The sequence below is a fragment of the Simochromis diagramma genome, unplaced genomic scaffold (genome assembly GCF_900408965.1).
Source record: "Simochromis diagramma unplaced genomic scaffold, fSimDia1.1 OVJJ01000685.1, whole genome shotgun sequence".
Lineage (NCBI taxonomy): Eukaryota > Metazoa > Chordata > Actinopteri > Cichliformes > Cichlidae > Simochromis > Simochromis diagramma.
In genome coordinates, this window is record NW_024387477.1 from 15743929 (window position 1) to 15770355 (window position 26427).

At 39.8% G+C, this 26427-nt stretch overlaps 1 protein-coding gene across 4 annotated transcripts in view; it reads right to left on the minus strand.

Moving 5' to 3' along the window:
- drp2 (dystrophin related protein 2) overlaps positions 1-26427 on the minus strand; it is a 167436-nt gene that overhangs the window by 92085 nt on the left and 48924 nt on the right. For all 4 annotated transcript variants that reach the window (XM_040015882.1, XM_040015879.1, XM_040015880.1 and 1 more), the window contains exon 2: positions 19911-20082. The gene's annotated coding sequence lies outside the window, so the exon portion shown is untranslated. The remainder of the gene's footprint in view (positions 1-19910; positions 20083-26427) is intronic.

Sequence of the window (26427 nt, forward strand, 5' to 3'; positions counted from 1 at the left end):
TGTCATTAAGCTGCTTTTTTCACATGCTGATGGATGTTCGATCTCACTAATGGAGGAAATAGATTATATCTCAATCCTTTCTGTCCAATTAACACTAATTGGGTGGTTCGGTAAAGAAATACCATCTTGCGTAAAACTTTACAATATGTGTAATTGTTTTTCATTTTTAAATGAGTTATGAAACATTTTATTTTATTTTTCTGTAATATGTTAGCACTCACGTCTCTCTTCTCGGCTCCTGCACATCCCGCCCTTGTGTGATTACTTGCTTCACCCTAATGTGTGCCACCTGGGTTTATTTGTTCTTCCTGAGAGTTTTTGGTCTGTCTTTCTCACTCGCTGTATCAAACCATCTCCCTGTCGTGCTGCAGCAGTCTGTTATACTATGAAATTCTTTCAGAGGGATAGATATTGCTGGCTTCACAAGTCTGTTACTCGTAGGTTCATTCATTAAGACACTCCCACAGTATTGACAGAATAAGTACTCAGTACATCAGTATTATGTATTGTGCAAGAAATGACGATACATCAAGCGGTTACATTTTCATAGCTGCTTTGATAATTTGAGATGACAAAACCCACTGTAGTCAAATTATTAAACATTCATCCATCTGCTTCTGCTTATCCAGTTCAGAGATGCAGAGAGCTGAATCGAGGTACCTCCTAGACAGATCCCCAGTCTAACACAGGGCTAACAGAGAGAAAGACAACCATTTATTTCCACATTCACACCTACGGCCAGTTTAGGGATCATCACTAATCCCATGCAGACTGTGAGAGGAAGCTGGAGTAGCCATAGACAACCCATGCAGGCACAAAGAGAACGTGGAAACTCAAATGAAAATCAACTAACATTTCATTTTGAAACTTTTTATTCAGTTATGAAAAGATATATTCTGTGTTTTGCTTTTTCCTGTTTTTGTTATTTTAATGAATAACTGATTTTTTTATTAATTATTATGGGACGGATTAAGCCCCTTGGTGGGGGTATGCATCTATCCAGCCCTCCGTCTCTTATTCACAGGGGGTTAATGCCCTGTCTTAGCTGTCATTGGGTGAGAGGAGGGGGAGATGTTGCCAGTCTGTCACCTGGTTACGCATAGAGACAGGCAACCATTTACACTCACTTTCACACCTACAGTCAGTTTAAAATCGCCAATTAGTTTAGGGGCCAATTAATAACAGCTAATTAAAGCTGCTTTATCCGTTCATCTCTCACTTTGGAAATGCTTGTGGGTGGATTCTTCTACTATCTGATGCTACAGGTAATAATCTCTGGATTTAAAAAAAAAAAAATTGCAAATAGCTGGAAGTGAACTTTAATTTGGGATTTACCAGTTTTAGACATTATTGATAAGTCTTATTAATCGGACTTGTCACAGACTTTTCATCATTCAAATCATACAGTCGTGGTCATGGAAAGGCATATGACCTCTAAACAAACTACACGGAGCTTTTAACTTCGTGACTAATGGATACTGCTGTCACATCGGTCATGAAATCCTAAAGAGAGTGTGACTGAAGATGCTGGTTTGAACATTAGTATCTGATTAATTTGTTTGTTTCTCACCTCTTTTCAAGACAGCACTTGGCCTCCATCCAATTGGGACACGGTTTTTGCCAAACTAGTCCTTTTTATGGTCAGGGTTGGGAAGAAGCCTATCCCAGCTACCATAGGGCGAGAGGCGGGGCACACCTTGTGCAGGTCACCAATCTATCACACTTCCCTAAATATAGCTAAGCTTATTTTCTCTGTGTTAACTTATTAGCATTTTCTTTGAATAATAGACTGAGCTGTTGTTGTAATTGTTATGTCTTGGAGTGGGAAGAGTTAATGGCCATGTAGACAGTAAATGCAGCTCTTCTTGAACATCATTGTGTAAGGCCATGATGGTGAGCGGACTACAGCGACTGCACTGAAAGGGGCCCACTGAAATGAAGTTTATGCTTAAATTCAGTAAGGAAGATAATCACACATCTTTCTGCTTCCTTGGTGTTCGGTGGTGAAAGTATGCTTTAGATCATTTTCCCACACTGTCGAGCTCATTGCTGACATCACAGGTCTAGTCTATTCATCTTTTTGCTTACGTTCTTCAGGCCAAACAGCCTCCACTTCACATTTTCTAAATCTCACTGTGCATCTGTCATTCTCCCTGGCGGATGCCTTTGTGCAACCCAGCTCTTCGCCATCTCTGCCTCTCCCATGTTACTCAAGTTCCATCTATGGCTCCATCTTTATTTCCACCACCAGCATTGACTCTGGGGGGTCCTGCCCTAATTTTTTATCACCGACTGATTCCATTCTGCCGCGATGTGCCATCGGAGTCTATTCGTCATGTAGCTTAACGGAATTCTCCATATCAATAAATCATGTGCACTTCCTTCCTGAGCTCTCCTTATTGAAATGGAGTTTAGCCCAGTGTGCAATTGTTCCTTAAAAGTTGGCTTAGTTTTGGAGATATTTTTTTAACCCTAGAAAAAATATTTTCACAGTTTTTTTTTTTCTTTTCTTTTCTTTTTGTTTGTTTGTTTTTTTGCAGTTTGGCCAACCAATCTGCACCGTAAATGTGGTACAATAAATCACTGCTGTGAGGAAAAGGGAATAAAAAGAGACCGGGCTGGCGATCCTTTGAACAGCCTGTTATTTCTGACTGTATTGCTCAGCCACCCTCATAGTTGCATTTTGAAAGATTTTAAATCTTTAATGGATGTGTAAGAAAAGTGAATGAGGAAAGGAAATTTTTGAAGAGGTATGTGCATGTGCACCTTAATTGTTGACAGCATATATCAGTCCGCTCTAAAGTGGTGTACCTACTCTTACAGTCACCTGTAGAGCCATTCATCTTGCTTGGCTGATTCTTCAAATTTACTTTGCTCTTGTTTTGATCTGTGGAAATTTGCATTCAGCAAACTATATTAAAAATCTGACGTCTGACTAGATGATGATTTTATATGAAAACGTTGTGATCAATCAGTGGGGCTGATAAATAGAAAGCCACTGCTGACTTTGCGGTATCCTGCCTGGATGACTGAAGCAGCACTGAGGTGCCAGCTTTCATCTATACCTCCCACCAGTCTATAGCACACATGGCACAGGGACACATTTGATCTACAGCCTGACACTGCAGATCCAATCACTTGTCAAAATGTCTGTATACATTTGCTGCTCTTCTCTGAGCAGCACACTTTGCCCTCTTAGTTTCAGCTCACCCTGAAATCAGAACACACAGAGAGCATTGGGGTTGACACTGACAAGATCTCATGAAATAATAATGGTCTGCTTCCAAGTGCAACCTGAACAAAAAACTCACATGGGACATGGCGTCCACTGAGGTAGCTTCTCTTTATCCACTCCAGCTTTTTATGCAATATATAACAGTGGCAACTGATTCCATTAGGAGAAACGCTCCACATATGAACATGCAGTTTCTGTTTGATTTTTGTATTCAAAACTCTCATTAAAGTTTCTTGTGTGACGGCTATTGGAGCAGATTAACTGCTGCTGAGCTAGGAGAAATGACAGGTTGATGTCTTTTCTGAGTTGCTCGAATAGTTTCAGCAGCACAGGTGCTGCCCTGTAAACATTTTTCAGCTTCGGTGTGCTTTTACCAGTTTCTCTGCCTGCAAGTCAACCTATAATCAATGAATAAATGTGCCAGGAATGTTGTATTTGTAAAACCTGCATTTTCATATTCCTTCAGCCTAATTTGAGCCTTATAAATATTTGAAGTGCCACACATACTGCAGCCAGAGATGATGGAAGTAAGACTTAGAGCTCACTGTGCCTTTTTTTTGTGCTCGAGTGAGGATTGAGCCCCAGTGGAAAGCAAGTCTTTCATCAAGTGTCTAACCAGACTCATAAACCATCCTGAAAGGCCTCCCTTAGGCACCTTGCTGGGTAAACAATACCATCACTCTGTCATGATCGTGAATTAAGATATTACCACACGCATGTAATTAACATTTGTATTCAGGCCCAGAACAATGTTTCATCTTGATTAAATAAATATTGAGCGACACCACCATGAGAAATGCTGTGTCATTTCCCCCCCCATTTTTCCCCCTGCAGAGAGTAGTAACTGGATTAAATTGAAGGGATTTTCAAAAGCAGAAAACAGGACATGGAAGGTATTTGTGGAGCACAAAAATAGCAAAACCCCATCAAAGCAAGTCCCCTCTCGGAAAAATCGCAGTAGTGGCCCTGCTTCAGACGTGAGCATTGTCCACTGCGCCATGTCAAGCTTTTATGGACCAAACATGGGTGAAATGGAAGTGAAGAGCGACTCGGCGTATAGACTGGCCTGAGGGAGACAGGTTTGAGCCATGAAGAAGTGAAAGAGATGCAGTGTGGCTATTGCACACTTTTATGAATCAACCTATGGATAAACCATCCCCATCATGCCATTCACAGAAAATGGGTAAAGATTAAGTGCAGGGGCAGGGGATATCGTTTGCAACAGAGTACAGCATATAGAATGAGCTTGTAGTCCTGAGATATACGAACAAAACTTTGATGCTGCAATAGCTTCATGCCTGCCCCCAGCCAGTGTATACCCTCTCTCAAGTGAGAAAACATGGGAGCAAGGGAGTGAGAAGAGACTGGGGGAGAAAAGCTTTGAAGATCACAGTGCTGCCATCAAGTCGGTGTTTGGTACCCCATCCGCACCCTAGAAAAAGATGCTCCCTTTTTCCAGTAATCTGTGCAACTTCCTTTTTCTTCTCCCTCGTTACCTCCTACTCTTTTACTCAATATCAGGAAAAAACTGGTGATGTTAGGAGGATGGCTGTGTTTTCTTGTCTCTCTCTTTTCCTTTTTATTCCCATTAGCCTGAAGTTGTCACAACTACCTGACACCTACACAACTGCTTGCTACCCAGAGAGGAAATATAAAGACGGAAAAGTGATAGGACAATGAGTGACAGGTGATGAGGTACATAGGGGAGTCGATGAGAAAGCAGGGAGGAAAACAACAAGAAAATAGTGGATTTGAGCAGGGAAACAGTTTAGCAGTAATCAAGGAGGGCAAGCCCCAACGGAGGATGCACATTCTCTGAAGAAACAGATGAACGCTTCCAGGAAAACAGCTCAGTTAGATAAAGACTCTTTTAAAGACAATAGATAAAGGAGGAGAGTGAAAAGAAAACCAGGCAATGCAAGGCACTTCATATTCAACTAGCAAAATCTATGTTGCAACCTCAGTGCAACAGTTCTGAACCTCTCCTCAAACACTGTACTGGTGACAGCAAGAATAAAGGAAACTTCAAACCACACCTGAACCACACCTTCACCCCAGACACAACAACAGAGTGTTCTGGAGTCAATGCACTGGCTGTTTCCAGTCTCTTAATGTTGTTTTTAGGGTCATTGTTCACATCAGTGAAGCATACCGCTTGACTGTGTGACTCACATTGCTCTCTATCTCCCTCTTGCTCTGACACAGACACTCGGTTTTGCTGTTATTGTCTGGGTGTTTCACAGAATTTATTACCACTACACCACACTATACCTTTGCAGCAGCACAGAGCGGCTCACTTGTAAGTTTTTCCCTTCTGTAGATAAGCAGCTACATACATACATACACAACCGCTCCCTTACAAAGTAAGTGATATTGTTATATTTGCCTTCAAGCAATTTAAAATTATAAATTATAAATTGCAGCTACGGTTGTGGACACAAATTTGTATGCACTCATCATGGGCATGAATGTCATAGTAATTTTGCTTTTAATAATTTCTTTGAACTGTTCTTTTTCCAGGGTTGAATAAATGTACAGCATCTTTAATTACTTTAAAAAATAAGAATTGGGTGCACAAGTTTAAATGTATTTTAATCCATATAGGGTCAACATTATACATATAGGCTGATATATATATATATATATATATATATATATGCATACATCTCCACTAAAATTTAGTTAAATATCCTTTAGCAAGATGTGTTTGATAGTAATCAACAAGCTTTTGGCTGGATATTTAACCACTCTTCTTAGAAGAATTGATAGAGTTCATTTAAATTGGCTTTTAAGCATTCGATTTCAATTTTTAAATTTGTATTTATTTAGCGTCAAAGCACAACAGCAGTCACCTCACGCAGCTTTATAATGTAAATCAGAAAATCAATCATAGGACCCCCGTGAGCAAGCACTTGGCAACAGTAGGAAGGAAAAACTCCCTTTCAACAGGAAGAAACCTCCATCAGAACCAGGATTGGGGTGGGCCGCCATCTGCTGCGGTGGTTGGGGGTGAAAGGAAGCAAAGAAAATGAAAAGTAAAATGAGACTTCGACAAAAGAAACACTGTGGAAGAGAGCCAGAGTTTATTAATAACTAACAATTATATGGAAAATGGTTTATAAACATAGAGAGTAAAAAGAGGTGAGTGAAAAAGAAATGCTTAGTACATCACAGGAAGTCCCCAGCAGTCTCTACTGCAACAAAACTAAGCAAAAAAAGTAGATCAGGTTTCTGTCTCCTGAACTAAACTCGTCTCCTTTTTATGTCTTTGCTGAAATATTTGGATTTTCCAATTGTTCTGAGTTGTGGTCCATAGAGCGAGTGCTGTCAAACAAATCGTTTTTATGCTGGGGAAGAAAAACTACCAGTTGTAGTCAATCATGATCAGCGAGAAGTTAATAGGCTAGTCATTAAAGATGTATGTTGTACAATCATTTTATTGTGGAAAAGGAACACTTCAAAGAAATCATTAAAAGCCCCAAATTATCATGACATTCATGCCCATGATGAGTGTAAGCAAACACAACTTTGAATATAAATTCGCTTTTTTTTTAGCCCTTTAAAGCATATTTGATCGATAGAGTTTTTTAGACTGCTCTATCATCAGTGTTCCCAAAACACAAACAAACAGTACATTTTTTAAAAATAAATTACAAAAAAAAAGCCAGATATAGCAAATATGATACAAATTAAAACTAATAAATGAAAATTAAAATGTAATTTCATCAGAAGGTTCACAGTAATGGCTCTATTTTCAAAAGATTAGAATTTCCTGGCAATTATTTAATGGTTTAGACTTTAAAGGGTGAATAGGATAAAATCCCTCAGCTGCAATACTAAAATAGAAGCCTTAGTTTTTCTCATTAATTAAACCTGTGCTCTTCCTAATTTACCAAGTTAAAATATCTGATGTGAAAAAGGTACATGTACTCGGGTTCAGTGTAAATAATGATGTGAATAATGGCTTCATTCTTGTTTGTTATCCCTCTATGACCTTCTGCTCCATCTTCATTTTTCCCCTCATCAGTAAAAGGCAGAGGGCCACTCTGCCTGACCCTGATATCTTCCTGTGAAAAGGATTTTTTTTCTCTCGCACTCTCAACTATCCGATAGTTGCCGCTCGAAAGGAATCGCTGAATTTCTCTCTACATAGTAAAGATTTTACCTTACACTATAAAGCGCCGTACAGCGAGTATTGTAGTGAATTAACAGAATAGGATTCAATTGAACTGAACTGAGTTTAATTTAATTGCTGCAGCGAATGTTCAACATTGTCACACTGTCATGGACATCTGGGACAATGAGAGGCGTCTTTTATAACACCTTTGCCTTAGTGACGAGCCAAAATGTCTGCTTTGTAAAAGGAGAAGACATAATATTAGAATAAAGGCTCATTTGTTTTAAAACACAACACTGTTCATTATGAAAGTTGGGGGGAAAAGTGAAGCGACATATGTCACTACTGTGTGTGTGTGAGAAGTTTTTGAAGAGGTGAAGTAACTGAAACACCATAAATGGCTTTAAGGACAGACTCTGATCCTTGTCTTCACTGTTTCTTGTCCCTACTGTGAGTGCAGGCTTTTTACCTCCTGTGCAGCTGCACAGCTATAACCACGTTAGATGCCGTAAGACTTGTATGAAACCCCTTTCTTTTGAGAATACTGCACGAGGTACATAGCTCCCAAAAGGTGCATTTACATGTGCTGAATGGCATTTGAGTAAAGCAAGCCTTTCCTAAATCTGCCATGTCCCAGGAGTCTGTTTTTGGGCTTCACTTCATTAAATGTAATAAGTGTGTAAGATCCAATTCACCTGAGCAATGTGGTTATGTTTCGAAACCTACATAAAAAATTACAATTTTAAAGGAAAGCAAAACAGTTTCATTCTAAAAAAAAAAGCAGCACTCAGGAGACCCTCCAACAGCAGACTGTAAATTAAATACATCTCCCCCGTGGTAGGTAAGCGTGTGTATGTTGGCTGGCAGGCTGGTTAAGACATTGGCCATTACTGGGGTTTCTGGTCACGCCATTCTGCCTGCCATTATTACACAAACCATCACTCAGGCCAACTGCGTACATTATTCATGCCCTGGGAGGTTTGTCAGAGGCTGTGACTGCAGGTGCTGTGACAGAGCTCTCAATCACAGGCACCCACGCCGTCTGCTCACCTGACCCCACCGTGACACAGCAACCCATGGTCCACCTCAGTTCAGCAGTGGAATCAGGTCCACAGCTGGGAATAATTGACCTACCTCCAGTTTAGCTTATTCTAAACAGAAAATAATCTGCGACGTACCTTTAGATGGAATCCACGGGGGCTCTAAGATACCCCCGACACCAACAACAGCCAACGCCACACATATCAGCTCATGCCTGTCAACTTCAGCACACTGCTGTATAAAAGATAGCCAGGGGAATTTTATTAACTTGTTTGTTCTATTTCACAGAGCCACATAACTCCTGCTGCCATCACACGCACCAACACAGAACTTCTTAAAATGGCGTGAGCCTGTGAGCCAGGATGCGTTTTTCCACTCTGCTGCTCAGATGCTTCCTGTCATCCTTCACGGGGACGAGTAAAAATTCTAGTGGCACATCTTTCCACTGGCAAAGTGAAAAGTGGCCTGCAAAGCTATTTACCTAATTTTACTGCATTTGATAGATACATGTGATCTTTCACTGCCGCCCCGGTGCCCCGCATCCACCGCTCAGTCAGACATTAGAGGGAGTCAAGCTGAGCCGTCATCCGCCAAATGTGGTGTTATTTATGACTCTGCCTTTTTGATAATGTGAGTAAGGTCTGCCACATCTGAGCCATTTGTCCACAGTGTGATGCCACTCAGATCCTTGACGCATTACCTTACAGGGTGGCAAATCCAAGGCTGCTCAGTGAAGTCTGAAAAAAAACAAACAACTATACCTTCTGTAATTATTCTTTTATGGCATCTTTAAGTGCACTTTCAGTAAGATGGCATTAAGCTACCCTTATGCTTTGTAAGTAGATAATCTGGATAGGGACACTTCCTTTGGCTTGGTACTCTCAGCTGAATTTTAGAGCTACCTTGTGTGTGACTGTAGGCAAAATGCAGTGGATAAAATTTGTGTACAAGTGGAATTCAAATGTGGAGTTAATGAATGGTGAGAGTGCTGGAACCGAACGAGAGTAAAAATATTCTGTCAGTTTGAGGAGAAAATCTCATGCAAATTAATTAGTGATGAAACATGTGTCTCTTTCTTCCACCTGATACTCAGCTTTAGCAGAAACTAGAGTCTTTCAGATTCCTGCAGGATATACACATACGTTCAGACATTGCTGATCATCTTTTCCCATTCTTGCCAGTCACTGTGTGGGAATTAGACGAGCACTTTAACATGTATATATATAATCAAATGAAGCCCTCAAATGATGTGAAAGCGCTATATTTATTTACTTATGAATATATTTAATTAAATATATTTTTAGTTGCATTTCATAACGCTCTTGCGAGAGATGAGATGTTTACTTTACAAACCAGATTAAGACTTTAACAACTGAAAACAAAAAACCCCCCAAAAAAACAGACAGAAAAAATTAACTACAGGATACAAAACTGTCTTTTTTATGTAAAAAATGCTCCTTTTCCACTGGTGAAAATTAAATAGAACTGGTGCTAATATAATTTTCAGACCCCTCATAAGCCTCAAAGGCTAACGTCTATTAAAAACTTTTAAAATATTACAATATTTCTGATATGACCAATATAGTTATTGTTATGTACTAAGGAAACTTGAGACACTAACTGCCAAGTTCTTTTGAACTTCTAAAGAGGAACAATAGGAAGGTTCATAGTTGAAAACATCAAACAAAGTTAAGGGAAGCATACCGCCCGAGATCAAAGCATCTGCTGTAGATTAATAGAACTGCCCTGAACATCATTGGCACCCATCTATTGAGCATTAGTGATACTGGTGAGAGGGCATTGTGTAGAGCCAAGAGGATGCTGAAAGATAATGCTAAAACCCTGCTCCAGCCTGGCAAGCAATACACAAGTATCTGCTGTGTACGGCCACACTTCAAAGCTTTCCTCAGGCTGAGCTGAACTGAGACACTGAACTCATCATCCTCACTCCACTACAAATATTTTAACTGTATTTAATATCATGATGTCCTTAAAAGCCTTGAACGTATGCGCTAAAATCCTGTATATATGGTATGAAACTTGAATATGTGGAATATGATGATATAATAATGAATGGAACTTTGGTCCATCGTTGCCTCCTGTTCAACGAGGTGACAGCTTTATTCTCCTCAGCTTTTGGAGATGCTTCTTCATGTTCTGACACATGGTTGAACTGGAAAAGCTCTTATTAAGAGCTGGTCGTATGCCGGACTATGTAATGGGTCACTATGCAAAGTGTGAAAATGAGAGTGAAGTTATGAATTGCTACATTTCTTAATAGCATGCACTTCTATTCCTGGTGAGGTGGCGCGATGCCAGCATTACTATACAGGAATGAAAATGTATAGAAAATTAGACAGATGGCTTCATAACGATGTAAAGTGTAGCTACAGAAGCTTTTATGTGTTGTTTAACTGCAAACTGCAAACCAATCTAATGATATTAGGCATTTCAACCTATCCGTCGTCAGGCTGATGACGCTTAAAAAAGCCAAAATTGTGATGATTTTAATACTAACAGTAACATATATTTTACAAATCATTTAAAAATATACATGTTCTCTCTTTAATGGAAACAGATGCAATCCTGTACTGCCTTGTGTGACCTCTGTATGTCTGCTACACCTAAATCTTTAATGTTTTCTCAGGTTTATAGAATACCCACATGCATCCGATGATTGTGAATATCGTGTTGAGGTTTCTTTAACCTGAGTGCATGTTGGACTCATTTATTAATATTTATTAGTAAAAGAAAAGAGAAAATACACATATATTCTATATGACTCTATATAGCAAAAACCATGGCGTCTTATGAATATGTCACTTCTCTATTACACTTTAGTTAAAAACAAATTATGTGTCCTCGTCGGCTCATACAAATGCCCTTCCACAGCAGAGGGGCTGTAAAGTAATGAATGTATCGACTTCTGCGGCGTGCTCTTAGTGTCCATCTCCACCACTATAAGCAGGGATTAACTTCCTCCTAATGAAGGGCAATTCAGTGCTGTATTAGGACCAATAGATGCCAACATGAAGACCTTACATCCCTCACCCTGACAATTACAGTGCTCCGGGATTAGCAGGAAAGTTGTGAATATGTCTGCAGAATCCTAAATGAAGGCTGTGCTGCACAGCACAGTTTGCACACAAACACGTGCAAGTATGAACCACCACCCGCAATCATATTACCTGACATCTACCAAAGTTGAAGCTACATTTTACAGGTGCACACAAGCAACAAATGCAGACACAAAAGATCAATGATTTCTTCCTCTGAGCTACCGTTTCGTAGCTCTGCTAATGGCTTATAACACATCAGAGTGACAGCATCACAAACACACAACACTCAGCTACTTCTCAGTTACCTCCACTCTGTCTCACACAGCTCACACAGTAATGGTCGTGCCTGTATGAAAGCCAAGATTCAATATGTGTTGCTTCCCCATCTGCTACATGGATAAATTATGGGATACCATAATTAATTCCTGTCAGTGTGACGACAGCATTGATAGGTCTTACAAAAGCAAATTTACCACATCGGCAAGCATTTAACTAAGCCAAGGATTCTGTCTGTTAAGTAAAAGGTTGTTTTAAATGCTTTATAGGATTGTCATGTTTAGCTCTGTAGTTCCCAGCTGAGGGCTAAGTCCATTCAAAAAGTCAAAAGAGAAACCTAAGGGGCTTGAGAAGATTAATGAGGTTCACCAGCGTCAACTAATGTTCCAAAGGATATATTAAAATATAGCATATCTGCACTCCAGAATAACACCGAGATTTTTTTTAAAGTCAAATCAAATGATTTTTGTTATTTAAGATTAAATTATACTTAAAACAATTTAAATGAATTTAAGAAAAACTAGAATATGTTAAGGGTACTTTGTCACAATGTCATAATGTCTTCAACAATAACCATATGAAATGGCCACAGCATCAGTTCAGAGTCAAGCGCAGCCCCAGTTGCAATAAACTCATCCACATGTAGGGTACAGTAGTTAAGTTGCTTTAATGTAACTTGATTTAATGAGCGTCCCATCTGTTGTACTTGATGCCTGATCTGTTCTGTAGAGGATACTCAACCTCTCCATGTATCATCATATGTGTTCTACATTTGCCAATGGAGAATATAAATTTTAGCAGATAAAATAACTTCTTCTTTTTCATCTTCCTTTGACTGTGGTGCTAACTGAATTAAAGATTAGGCACCTAGAGTTTCTCTAAGCATTAAAAATTCCAACATTTAAACAGGGCAACAGGAAGCATCATAATCTATGTTTAAATCTGTTTTTCAATCTGAACCCTTCCTTGTTGTTTACATCACCTCACACCTTGTTTAATCACATCTTTATAACAGCTGCTAAAAGGCATCGCCAGTTGAAAGTGAATAAAACCATTTGATGACTTTATACAGAAAGCCTCTTTGATGCAACAGCTAATAACCACAGGCATGAAAAGGCCTTTGTGACAACGACAAGAAAATACAGCTTTTTTTCTGAAAGGGTTCGACTTAATTAATTATTTTTGTGTGTAAATGTAAATCTTAAAAAGTAACTGCTATAATAAGAGCATTTAAATGCAGTGAACAAAAACTAGTTTTCCCCATATAATATAGTGGGGGAAAATGCTTAACTACAAGTGCATTAAATCTCTTCAGCCAGAACTTTATTTTCCAACACACTGTCTCTTTCTACTAAAGCTATACATTTAGCTCAAGACCACACAAACATGCTAGCCAACTGGTGAGGCAGTTTGCTTTAAAGCAGCCCTGGCAGAAGACGGATGAAACAGCTCTACCTGCTTCGGCTGCTTTAAGATACCGATGTTATTACTTTCTGCAGTGCACTGTTCCCACACAATAATGGTGCTTATGCATAAATGATAATCACATTTCCTCACTATAGCCCTCAGTGACATCCATGTGACAGCCTCTGCGCTTATGTATAAATGATGTTCACATCTATGTAGGTGTTACTCACTAACCCATAACACGGCCCCTCATTCCTCACTTTTATATAAATCCTTTTCTTCAACTATGTGCAGCATTACATGTATAATGCCTGCTCAAACTGACGTTAATTTAACACTTGTGTGCAATTCTTTACTCAAGGCTCAAGTCATAATATTGTAGTTTAAGAGTTAATTGACACAGCAGCCTGTGATTCTTAGGGAAATCCATCACACAGGAGGCAGATGAATTTTTAATTTCCTCTAGCATGATAGAATTTTTTCTTTTTTAAAAGAGGGGTCGTAAACATTGAACCTGGAATGGCAAACAAACGGCCTTTTCCTTTACACGATGTCCCTACCAGCGAGCTAGTCTGCATTCATAAAATCAGCATTTACAGTCATCTGTCTGCTGAGGTGAAAGTGTACACTAATGCTAATTGGCTTCAATATGGCATAAAACAAGGCTTTTATCTAACTCATGCACTCCTAATCATGCTGCCCTGTAATAACAATATCAGAAATCAAATTAATAGTGAGAACAGGTCTTGCTGTGGGCAGACAGGGTAAGTGGGGAGAAATGTCCTCGAACTGAGATGAAATACAATTTGGACTGAAGACGAAGGCAAGGGGAAATATTCTGAGGGAATTGGAGCAAGCATATGTCTCCAACGAAGAAAACGTCAGGTCCTGTTAATCTTATCTGAATGGCTGCCTGCTGACGTGGATTTAATTTTACACAAGCGCATGTCTGCTAGCTTGTGTGAGTGCACACCAGGCAGACTGTACACACACACACACACACACTTTCAGATATAATTGCAGTTTAACTTAAAAGTGCTAAACTAAGCAATAAAAAAAGGGATAAGACAAAAATACGAGTAAAAGCACAACATTCAGAACATTCACTCACTGGCCACTTTATTAGGTACGGTGCTCATTAATCGAAATATTTAATTAGCAACTCATCTAACAGAAACCCAACATATGTAGACATGTAGACACGAAGGTCAAGATGACCTGCCGAATTTTAAACTGAGTATCAGAAAGGGGTAGAAAGGTGGCATGGTTGTTGATGCGACTGAGTTGAGTTCTCTGTGTCACGATGTGGGATGGACTCAGGCGCAGACGAGGCAGCTAAAAGTTCCGTTTATTGCTATACAACACCAGCTGCGAATATATACAAGTGAGAGGGCAGGGGGAATCCAGGGCACAGGGCAATCCGGAAAAGGAGCTCTTCACACACGAGAGACTTCACAAAACACAGCACACCAGCAACCTTGCACACCCAGGGCTCCAAGGGAAACGGAGCCCACAATGAGCTCCGCCCCGGCAAGACACGGCAAGTGTGAGAGAGGTAGATGTAAACAAGAAACGTATGTAGCCAACCTGAGTCAGCCGGGCAGACACGGGGAACATGACACTGAGTTTTTCAGTCATCTGTCTGCAGTTTTTCCCCAAGAGGGTGACGGACCCCCTATTGATCCTCTATCTAATCAGGTGTGAAAACAGTTGTGGGTCACAATCAGCCAAGGTTTCGCATGAGCCCCTTGTGAAACCTAGCCCCACCCTATCATGTGATTTACTGAGGTCAAATGGCCCAGGATGCCCGGGACACCAACGACACCAACTGTCTGCCATCTTTAATCCAGTTTTGAGATCCCTTCCCAGATGCTTTAACGCCCACTCACATCCTGGGCCACACCCTGGCTCGTATGAGGTAGAGGATCAGTAGGGGGTCCATGACCCTCTTGGGGACACTCCCATAGGGCTTAAAATGTGGGATTCTCCACCAATTGCTCTCATAACTGAAAAAGCTTCTTGGATGAGAGGTGAAATGTCTTCAAGAAACCTAAAGAAGTCCAGACGCTTTTCTTTCCAAGCTCCTTAGACTACGATGACCTGGATGACTGAGAAGCTTCACAGACAACGAAGGGTGTTCTAAATATTAAAGAGGCCCCAACCCAATAGTAGCAAGTTGTAGCTAACTGACTGGTGAGAGAATATTAACAAATTAGAACGTATGTTTGTATGTTAATCTGCTGACTTAGCCCCTTGTGGCAAAGGTCCATGTTTTAGGGGCTTTCAGTGTAGCCAGCAAATATCTGGATCAAGACTCCTTGTTCCAGCCACTGATTATTGTTTATTAATGCACAAAACAGCTAACAAGAAGATAAATCACTGACAGCTGACGATTTTGAGATTGTCAAATTTTTAAACCTACACTGTTTACCTCTACCCAACCAAAGCCTGCTCAAATATTAGTGGTCAATAGAACTTAGATTATAAGCAGAGTACAAACAGAAACCTGAAAGGTCTGGGTGCAGCTAATCTGGTCCCTTGTCTATAGATTTGGCATATTCATATGGTGCTATGTGTTTAATTTAATTAGTTTAATTAACAGTTTCCCTTTTAATTTTTTAAATGGTACATTTCTACTATTCTCTAAATGAAGTGGGTTATCTTTGTTGTACTTTCTGTTTTACTGTTTTGTTCTCTCTCTGTGTGATTTTTGCATTTTCAGTTTTTGCTGCGTGTTGATGTGTTTTGTTAAATGCATTTTCATTCTGATCATTTTTTTGCTGTGGTTTCTTACATCTTGTTATCCTGTTTTGTCAAACTTGTGGTGGTGTGCACTCTGGGCCACCATAAGGTGCGTGTGTGTAAAGCATCTTCTTCACAGACAATGACCCACACCTCACCACCCACCCACCCTTCCACCCAGTTTACACACAGCAATTCTTTGTTCCTGGAATGGGAATGCTGAGATGCAGTAAACATAAACAGCATACCCTTCCCTCCCACATATTCCCATACCAGCATTAAGATGAACAACCACCCATTTACAATTCAGTACAACTTACAAGCACATAAACGCACCAGAAGAACAAGTAAAGACAATTCTGTCGGGAAGCTATATCTGTTTCTCCGCCACCCTCATACGCATCATTCTCAGAGGCGACAGGCAAAGAGAGTCAGGGAGAGATAGTACATGCTAAGTGAAATGGGAAATAAAGGAGTGAAGAGGAGGAGTGGGAGATGTGACAGCAAAAGGGAGACTAGTGAGAAGAGGGAGAGGATGATAGCGGAGTGCCACATTCACTCATCCTCAAACCTGCTCCTCTGCTCAGGAGCCATGCCTCTGGAGGACACCACAGACGCCCAGCAGCCTCAGGCTCATCACAACATGCAGGACCTTAAGAAAGGGCTGAGAACAAGAAAATGAAAGAGGGCCGCAGAAGATTTGAATCAAAGTAAAGATAAGAAGATCAAACTGTGACAGGGGAGAAGAAGAGTGGAATTAAAGAGTGATGGAGAGTGGAAAGGTGGAAAAAAAGAAAAGGGAACGCGATGCTCCCAGAAGCCAGTGTGGTGGGTCTTTGAGACTGTGACACACTCTGGGACATTCATGGTGGCAAATAGGCTAAGCTGCCTTGAACATAGATTAGCAGGGAGCCACAGCAACAGTATGTGATGTTAACACTGAGCTCTGTAGTGCTGCTTCGGGTGCTTATCTGTGGTTACGCTGTTATTTTAAAACCCTTAAAGCACTAATGTGACCTCTTTAGCCCACTAAAGAGGAAGAATCCTATGCTTTTGGTTTATTATCTTGATATGAAAAAGAAAATTATACAACAATGGGTAATGTGGTAGTAGGTGGGAAAATATTGGAATTTCAGGTGTAAACCTCAGGAAAACATGCTGATGACTACTGTTCATGCTACTTTGTTGTTCATTAGCATCGGGATAGAGCAGTCTGGGTGCTCCCCCATTAGCTCATTTTTATGCACAATGTGACACAAGAGAGCAGAAACGTGGAGACAGGGTAATTTCAGCAGCTGACACGTTGGGACAGAAGCTTATATGTATAGCTGACATATTTTTATTTTACTTCTTTTTTTTAATCAAAGTAGCGGACCACACTTGCAGAATGCCAATCATGGACTCAGACTATAATGCAGCAGCCCGCAGATAAGAGAGGGGGGGGAGAAAAAGTGAGCAAAATTTCCATCGCTGACAAAGTATAGCAGTAAACCCTTTCTCAAATGTCTTTTAGCAAGATAGCGGGCTGTAACTCTAAAACCACATCTCTTATGTGCAGCAGCCAAAGCAAGGCAATATTCCCTCATGGCACACCAGTTGGATGACTGAGTGAACTATTTCCCTGCCAAGGCAGGGCAGTGGGCTGGCGCTACGTCCGCATAATCCTCATTGTGTATTTACAAACCACCTTCTGCCTTTTTTCTGTCTTTTATAACCTTGTCTAAGCTGGCCCCTGGTTCCCTGACGTCCTCCTGTGACTCTCTGATGTGACAACTGGGCTGAAACTCCGTAATTTGGAGTTAGAGATAAGGGCAGGGAAAGGATGTAACTCCTGGTTAGACAGTGATTGAACTGGCTCTGGAGGGTGACTGCACGGCAGAAACCTAAGACCCATTTATTTAAGTCTGGAACGATGGGCCTTCAATAACCGAGTGTAGGTGGACACGGTTATCAAATGCATATAGTAGAGCTTCGTGGAAAGCAAGAAAAAAAATAAAAGGATGCATAGATTACATGTTTCTAGTGTGAGTCCAATTTATGTGTAGTAAGTAGGCTAAACCTACAGGGACATAATTTCACTCAGGTAATTTAAAGGTTTTCTGGAGTTGAGGAGAAGGCAAGAAAATTTAAAAAACTGTGATGAAAAAGGGGGAAATGGAAACAAAAAAGGAGATGAGAACAGATGCATTAAACTATTAACAGACTCCATGTCCATTCATCTTCTTTTTTTAACTACATTTAATTTGTGTATAATGGTTTAACGGCACCCACCTGGAGAATTAGCTCAGCCAGCTGTTCGTCTTGATGCACCCAACATTTGCATAACACCACACATTGGAAATGTGCATTCATTTGTCTTTTTTTTTTCACTATTTACCTGAAGAATTCAGTAGAATATGTACAAATCTGAATTTAGAAAGTTAAAATAATGGGCAAAAATGGAAGTTTAGAGACGTATTATGCAGAACTAGTTCAACGTGTCAACTGAGACAGGGTAGCGAGGTCACCAGCAGACCTCAGAACTCAGTGGACACTAGCCGAAAATTACTAAAGTATAACTGTGACATAAATATGTATCCTAACTTTTTTTTTTTTCTAACAGAGCAAGCTATAAACAGAGCACTAATATATTGTCCAAAGACAATGTGACGACTGTAGTAGCAAACTATGTGTGACACATCTAGAAAACCAGTCTTCAGATTCTAGACTGGTTTCTGGTCTCTGTCTTTTTCACTGAATACTGCTAAGCTTTTCATTGTTTTAGCAGCTAGTTTACAGTGAGTTTATTAGGGTTTTCTAGGTGCTGCAGCTGGAAGCATAGTTGGCCATAGTCTATGGCCACCACTGCATAATAACCTATAAAACATTCTTAAGTGTCAGTTTTCTATAATCACAGACAAATACTGCTGTCATCTATCAAATTAATGGTTGCACAAAGCTCTTGTTTTAGTAATCTAACTTTGGTGTGGCATGGCAGGCCATGAGCAATTTTACTAATTATTTAGTCACACGAGATTGAAATACGACAGAAACAGGGGACGCGACACAAATGGTTGCCAACTAGTTGCATTCTTGTTATATTCCTGTAGAAAAGCAAGGTTGTTTAGTGCCTATGTCATTTTTCAGTTAAATCACTGCCCTGCAGCAACAACTTCAGTATCTATAGAAGAATTTCTGTTTTAAACCTATGAGGTACCGGCTGGACAGAAGGTTGTTAAACTGACAATGATTCAGACCTCTGGCCTACATGAAATAAACAATTCAGACAACCACTCTTGACAACTGGCAAAATAGTGCTACCTTTTGCAAAATACAGTGAAATATTCCAAGGCTTCTCCCTTCTTCTTTACAATTGTTACACTTTGGAAAGCTATTCAGTGTGCTGTATGGTTAATAACCCTGCTGTCGAGGGTTGCAAGCACCTAAAGCCTGTGCCAGCTGCCGTTGGGCAAGAGGCAATGTAACCCCTAGACAAAGTGCCAGTCCCTCCCAGAGCTACTGTAACACAAGGACACAGCCTAACCTGTAGGCTCACGCTCACATTTACGGCCAATTCAGAATTACCAGTTAACCTACCTACTATGCACCTCTGTACTGCAGGAAGAAGCCAGAGTACCCTGAAAAAACACAAGAAGAACATAGAAAGTCCACACAAAAAGGCCCAGTTAACCATCAGGCTTAAACCCAGAACCTTATTGCTGTGACAGTGCATCACAATGGCGCCCCGTCAAACTAGTCAATAGGATTAAATTAAAAAAACAAATAAATAAATTATCAACCGCCTAAAGATATCTCCTGTACCCTCTGGCATCTCTGTTTGTGCGGTTGAGAGCGAGTGTGTGTGTTTATTGCACGCTTGGATGGAGGAAATGCCTCTTTACATGAGAAATGCACACATGACCGACTCCAGAAGTAACAAACAAGCATAAAAAAACAATTCCAAAAACAAGACTACATAATCTCAAATGTCTGTGCTTCTCATGCCAGAAAAATTCAAAGGCAGCAGTAGTTTCATAGCATGCTTGATAGTTACCCAGCGGTGAAGACGTGATTGACGTGGCTGCAGGATCTGAGCCTCCCTGAAATCGAGCCAAGCCTTCCGTGGCTGCCCTGCTCTGGTGAAGGGGGAGGAGGGGGAGAGGCCTGGCTGTGGAGGAAGGACAGAAGCAGCAGCAGCAGCAGCAATCTCCTCACACGGGTGAAACCTACAATACATGAGACAGGGTCAGAAACTGCTCCCCAGTGGACAGAAGGAGATTTGATAAGAAGCTGAAAAAAGACACATCATTTAACAGATGTCTTTTGGAGTTTAATTCTTTATTGACATTGGGCCAAATGCCAAAGATCCCGTCCCTCCCTCAGTCTAACCAATCCCACCCCCCTCTCTTTTTTTTTTTTAAACAAGCCCAATGACATTCAGACCTGGGAGCAAAGCAGAAACAGCAGGGGTTTTAAAACATGTCAACACTGAACATAAAGCAAAGGTTGCACCCAACCGTTGAGCGAGATAGACAGAGCAAGGTGGTCGGATTGTAAGTCAGTAAACCTCTATGACTCCAGCGTGGTTGCTCGGTTGTTTATTATCGGCAGAGAGCACACTCGGGTCTGGAATATAGGACTACTGAGACACTGGGTGCTGGCCACTGGCAAGAAACAGGGAGCAAGGCGTTGCACACGGAATGCCAATAAGTATCCCCTCTCTTCCAAGAGATTTCATTTTCGACTCTGCCACAAAACTACCCTGCAAAGGAACTCTATCATGGCCTCAGGTTAGATAGGAGTGTTAACATTAACTGTAGTATTTTCTCTAATTCTGAGCCTCATATAGTGACTAGCAATAAACACCACATTAGTTTGCTTTACCCGTTTGACTGAGTACAGAGAGACATAGAAGCAGCTTCACCAAAAAAGAAAAAGAAAAAAAATAACAGGAACACATTTTGAGAAATTTTGTCAGCAAACAGGTTGCCTTAGAGGTGTGTCACATTTCCAATAAATCTAGCGAGGGTTCAGTGCAGAGGTTGGCAGAAGAAAGAGCGCACTCCCTAACAGTTCAAAACAGATATGAAAGTTTAATTCCAAGCTGGAAGCAAGCAGCAGGCAGAAAGGGAATGAGCTGAACTATTTTCAAAGAAGTAAGTGGCATTCATAATTCACATTATAGTTTTATATGAGGAAGCAGAATATTCCTTTAGACTGTTTCTGTGCCTGTAGTACATCTACAGCATTGATGGCTGCACTGTAGCCACTATGTGTTTGTGTAGGAAGGCGTGTTTGTTTATATTCGCTTGAGTGACAGAATATTTCATTGGTTTAATAGACTCAATATGCTAAATTTCTGCGCAGCATCCTGGAGGGTGTCAAAATGAAAGCTACATGAAATAAGTGCACCAACAACTGCTGGAGACAATGTGAGAGACAGTTTTCATTTTCCAATAAGACAGCCACAATCCAGCACAACGGCTACATCAGACTCTGAATCTCAATAAATTAACTATCTTTGTTTGCTAATAAAGAAATGCAATAACGTGGGGATATTAATACGATTAAACAGTGTCACGGATATCCATGTAGTTACAGCAGGACCAGCTAGACAGAATAAACACAGCGTGGAATAAATAAAATGTTCGATACATGCATCCATGTGTGCACAAATAAACCCTGACAATACAGCATTTAAAACTATACCGAGCTATTACCGCAGTATTCCTCTCCTCAACTGTGAAACTGTTAAATGTTAATGAAATGTAAAGACAACAGCAAAAAGAGAGAAAGGTTAATCAGATCTGAAAATGTCAAATATCTCGAACTACAGAGATATAAGATACACACAGACATCCACATATTATGCAGCTAAATCTACAAGGACATCTGCTTTTGCCACTGAGAAAAAGCCTGGATAACAACACCTGTGCCACTTTTAACTGAATAAAAAACGAAGCCATGAAACCATAACCGCATTAATGGCAAAAACAGACCCCTCACAACAAATAATCACTTTATGAATTAGAACATTAAACCATAAGAAATCACTGAGCCTTCGTAATACTGGAGATGGAAAACAGTGCTAATACTGCACATGATAGATTTTGTAAGCGGCATAAGTAAAAGTAAGTTTTATTTTGCTTCATCCTTCCTATATAAAAATACAAAAACAAAGCCAAACAATGAAAATAGAGAAACTCCATATAAAGAAATGCAGGGTTTCAAGCTCAGTGGGTTGCCTGATTTAGTTGACCCTCTGCCAGACCTATGCCTTGAGGCAATTTTCACATGTTTTTGTGTATAATTTTTATTTATTTTTTTTTACCATTGAGTGGTAAACACTGGCACCTCACAGCAAGGAAAACAATCAGTCGGCTGGAGCTGGTAGAGTTTATCTGTTTTCTCCGGGTGCTTCAGTCCCCCCCCCCACAATCCAAAGGCATGCATATTAGTATCTTTTGTTTTTTCGTTAACCTTTCTGCTGCTCCCTTTATCACAAACAGACGCCACAGAAGGTAGCGCTGCATATTTGATTTGGCAGATGCCATTCTAGGGATCTTATGCTGGTAAGGCAAATGTGTAAACCACCACACAATGGAGCCTGTGTTTCTTAGGTTAACTGGTGATTTTAAATTGCACATAGATATGAGTGTGGATGGTTGTCTCCCTCTCTGTATGCCCTACAATAGACAAGCGATGCATCCAGGATGAATGCCACCCTCCCAACAGCCTTACTGGACACATAGATAAGGAACTTTTATCTAAAAACTTAATTTACCTAATGCATCTCATTAGACATCTTATTCTTGTTATTGGTAAATACGCTTGAAAAGCTAAACATAAAAAAAGCAAATGTCATGACTTAATACAGTTATACCTCTTTAGCTGATAGCTTTTAGGGTAGGCTTGGTCATTCACCACAAGGTTTACCATGGTTCTGTGAGCTAATGCTGGTATGCCCTACAGCACTTTCTCTTCATGCTGGACATGGAAAATAAATTCCCTGATGCCATTCTCGCTTCTCACAGTGAGAGAGTAACCATAGTAGGCATTGTGCTGTGCAGAAGTGCCACTTTGACCCAGTGTTCTTTAAAACAAAAATATAAATAAGCATTTATATATTTTTTAAACTGAGCTAACCTTTGTTGCTAAGCAAATACAGCCACCATGCTGTTACAAAAGCACTCTGGAAGGTCGACACTATCAGCTACCCGTCACCGCAGTGTTGGAAAATTAGCAAAAGAAAATACTGTCATTGCCTTTTGTTTCAACATTCACCATGTTTGAATCACTATGTTTGATCATGTCCAGGTCAACCAATAATACATCTCCTGTTCATCCATGTGTTACTTTAAATTACCATCTGATTTTTCAACCAGCCACTTAATTTAACACAGCTGGTGACCAAATAATAGGGTATTTTTCTTAGAGTATGGAATGGAAACACTATCAACTTTAATATATAATCTGTAAAATATTTAATAGGACTCGGACAAGAACTAGGGCAGCAGATCATAACCCAGATCACAGCCTTTAGAGATCTTTTTTTTTTTTTTTTTTTAATCTATTGCTGTAACTAGACAGCTATTTACGATTGTGGATAAAAACCCCATGTGGCTGACTAACCCTTTCATTCATAAAATGCGTGTCCTACAAACCCAATAAGAAGGCTGCTGGAAAGCTATCGTGTACAAATTTAGACAGCAAAAGATATTTGCAGTATGTGTATGTATTTATTAATGTATTTTTTGATAGACTTTTTCATCATATGACCTGTATGTAATTACTAGTTTTCTCTCAACAGCACTTTGGTGCCAGCAGCTACATACTTTAAAAATATATTTTTTTAATTTTTCCAGTCAATTGAGTCAATTTTCAAAGGGAACCTCTGCATATCTCTTTATTTCTTGCATATGCATGTGCTAATCTTTTTAGCAGGTTTGTACATTAACTTTATTTATTTTTAAAAAGAGTCAAGAGTGGTATGTAAATAAGATCATTCGATGCATAAACAACAGAGAAATTTATGTGGAGCGACCTCAGAAACAGTCCTGAAGCACCTGCCATTTTCATAGTAGAACAGTCCTGAGTCCTTTTTGAGCTATTGAGAGCAAACGCTTGGCTCGGGGCAGAAAGACTGTACACAGCTTTTTCAGCCCACAGCAAAGTCCAGTATCCAATCATGAAAATACGGCAGCTTTTTCACTTGGCAGAGGTGGATAAGTTGGTTTAGCAATAAAAACAAAATGTGAAAAAGTGCAATGGAAACAGACATTGAAAATTAATGTGGACATACATGAAGCATATGATTTATCTGTCACTCACACTCCCACTTCACTGGAGAAACACTGGCAGACAAAAACATCAGATCTGTGCAGCATACTGAGAAAACTGCAGACTTCCCAAAACTGTTAGACTTCTTCTTTAGCGCCCCAGTTCTTAACATTTGCAGAAACAGAGATGTGTGGAATCATGATTGCATTTGAATTTGATTTTTTCAAACTTATTTAAAAACAAAAAATGTGATAAAAACCTCAAAATCAACAATGACACTTAAAACAGTAGAAAAGCATTCATAGATTTAGCAGCTACTTTGTTACAGGTACACTTTGTTAGTATCAAGTTGGACCCACTTTTGTCTTCAAATTGGAAAACACTCTGGTCCATATTGATAATGATAACATCCCACATTTGCTACACATCCATGATGTGAATCTCCCATTCTGACACATCCAAATGTACTCTGTTGGATTGAAATCTGGTGCCTGTGGAGGCCATGTGAGTAGTGGACGTACTGTCATGTTAAAGAAACAAGATTATTTGAACTTGAATCGGCACTATATAAATAAAATTGAATTAAATCGACGTGGTTAGAAACAATATTCATGTATTTGACAAGTGTAGTGCTCCTTTCTGTAACTTTACTTGTGTTTTATTTCTGTTTTGAGAGAGCTATGTCGCAAAAATGCCCAGAAGACCACACGCCTACTACAACTAACTCTTCAATTTCTCCTCAGATTCCAATAGTTGGGCTCCCAGTGGACAAATAAACATTGATTTATTTTATCAATTACTTCATTATTGGCGAGACATGTTCTGCTATTGGAAATCCAGAAAATTCAGTGGCTCAGAGATGTTCTGTCTTTTTTTAAAAACGGAAAAGATTACACATACAGTTAAAAGTAGCATGAAGAGGTTCTTTGCAAAATGGCAACCTGCCCTATCTTATAATTCCATAAAGCATCTTATCTTTGGTGGGTAGAACACTTAGTTCTCTCTTATAGAACCATAGAGGGGCTTAAAGTTACACTGTTAAGCTTTATAATAATGTTAGCCATCATTGTGTTTGTTTGCTAAGATAAACCGTCTGGCATTAACGACCACGCCACATTCAAGGTCTCTTTAAATCACCTTTTCTTCCCCATTCTGATGCTCAGTTTGAACTTCACCAAGTTTTCATGACCATGTCTACTTGCTGCCACGTGATTGGTTGATGAGAATTCCATGTTAATGAGCAGCTGAATAGGTACACCTAACAAACTGTCCTGTATGTCTGTGAAGGTTCTCAGTCATCCAGGTCATTGTAGTCAAAGGAGCTTGGAAAGAAAAGCGTCTGGACTTCTTTAAGTTGCTTGAAGACGTTTCACCTCTCATCCGAGAAGCTTCTTCAGTTCTAAGGTCAAATGGTGGGGAGTCCCAGATTTAAACCTAGTGGGAGTTTCCCCCCACAGAGGGACAAAAGGACCCCCTGATGATCCTCTAATCGCCTGAGCCAAGGTGTGAAACTGGGTGTGGGTCCCAATCAGCCAGGGTTTCGGGTGAGCTCTTTGTGAAACCTGGCCCCACCTTTCGCATGCAAGCTCCTTTGAAAACTGTCCTGTAAGCAGTGTTGGTCAAGTTACTTGAAAAAAGTAATCAGTAACTAATTACCGATTACTCCCCCAAAAAAGTAATCCTGTTACTTTACTGATTACTTATTTTCAAAAGTAATTAATTACTTAGTTACTTAGTTACTTTTTAAAAACATGATTTACAACCTGAATAGGTGATAAAGCGATAGATCTTTCAGCCCAATTCTACTTTTTCTGCATAATCCATCATACAAAATGTAATCAAATGGAAAAGTCTCTTTTTAAAACTTGTTTTATTAGTTTTAATCTTTTAACTTTATGCATCAAACAAAAAAAAATTATCTGCAACATTCTCTGACTGGAAGAAATTTGTTTAATATTTAAACCTATTTTCTGCACATTCCAGCACATAAAATATATATGTATATATATATATATATATATATATATATATATATATGTGTATATATATATATATATATATATATATATATATATTTTTTGTGTTTACACTCAGTCTTTCAAATAGATGCAAGTAAAACACAGCAGAAAATAAATAACATCAAAGGACTAGCGGTCCTGTTGCTCTATTTTCACCCGTAAAGCAGGAGTGGCGTAGGCGGAGGTGTGCCCTGGTGCAGGTGTGCCGCGGCGGTCAGTGGAAGAATCCGCGAGTTTCTCTGTGAATTTCCCATTACGTTGTTGCGCACTCGG